General features: G+C 50.3%; 1 pseudogene across 1 annotated transcript in view; it reads left to right on the forward strand.

The window, feature by feature from the left end:
• Positions 1-274: 274 nt before the first annotated feature.
• LOC100967082 overlaps positions 275-1,211 on the forward strand; it is a 3,299-nt pseudogene continuing 2,362 nt past the window's right edge. Inside the window, exon 1 of the transcript XR_001161221.1 lies at positions 275-1,206. The product of XR_001161221.1 is annotated as a 60S acidic ribosomal protein P0 pseudogene (transcript). The remainder of the gene's footprint in view (positions 1,207-1,211) is intronic.

A 1,211-nucleotide genomic window follows, 5' to 3' on the forward strand; every position in this document is an offset into this window, starting at 1 on the left:
CAGCCCTTTCCCTCTCCCCTTCTTTCCAGGAGATGCCCCAGAGTCAGGATTCCATAGGATCCTTGTACAAAGACTCTACCTATGCCTGACACTCTCGGCGCTTCCTAGTAATACATTGGATGCATTCATGAATAGAATAAATATTTGAATGTGGATTATATTAACCGAGTGCTGGTGGCATCATACAGAAACCTCAAACCCTTGGGTTCAAGCAATCTTCTTGCCTCGGCCTCCTTAGCAACTGGGACTACAGGCGTCCTCCAGTGAGTGACATCGTCTTTAAACCCTGCATGGCAATCCCTCACGCACTGCCATAATGCCCAGGGAAGACAGGGCGACCTGGAAGTCCAACTACTTCCTTAAGATCATACAACTTTTGGACGATTATCCAAAATGCTTCATTGTGGGAGCAGACAACTTCGGCTCCAAGCAGATGCAGCAGATCCATATGCCCCTTCGAGGGAAGGCTGTGGTGCTGAGGGGCAAGAACACCATGATGCTCAAGGCCATCCAAGGGCATCTGGAAAGCAACCCACCTCTGGAGAACTGTTGACTCATATCCGGGGAAATGTAGGCTTTGTGTTCACCAAGGAGGACCTCACTGAGATCAGGGACATGCTGCGGGCCAATAAGATGCTGGCTGCTGCCGGTGCTGGTGCCATTGCCCCATGTGAAGTCACCCTGCCAGCTCAGAACACTGGTCTGGGTTCAGAAAAGACCTCCTTCTTCCAGGCTTTAGGTATTACTACTAAAATCTCCAGGGGCACCATTGAAATCTTGAGTGATGTGCAGCTGATTAAAACTGGAGACAAAGTGGGAACCAGTGAAGGTACACTGCTGAACATGCTGAATATCTCCCCCTTCTCCTTTGGGCTGGTCATTCAGCAGGTGTTTGACAGTGGCAGCATCTACAACCCTGAAGTGCTTGACATTACAGAGGAAACTCTACCTTTTTGCTTCCTGGAGGGTGTCCGCAATGTTGCCAGTGTTTGTCTGCAGATTGGTTACCCGACTGTTGCATCAGTACCTCGTTCTATCATCAATGGTTATAAGAGAGTCCTGGCTTTGTCAGTGGAGACTGATTATACCTTCCCACTTGCTGAAAAGGTCAAGGCCTTCTTGGCTGATCCATCTGCCTTTGTGGCTGCTGCCCCTGTGGCTGCCACCACCACTGCTGCTCCTGCTGCCACTGCAGCCCCAGCCAAGGTTGA

The sequence above is a fragment of the Otolemur garnettii genome, unplaced genomic scaffold (genome assembly GCF_000181295.1).
Source record: "Otolemur garnettii isolate 467f Iridium unplaced genomic scaffold, OtoGar3 scaffold00027, whole genome shotgun sequence".
Classification (NCBI taxonomy): Eukaryota; Metazoa; Chordata; class Mammalia; order Primates; family Galagidae; genus Otolemur; species Otolemur garnettii.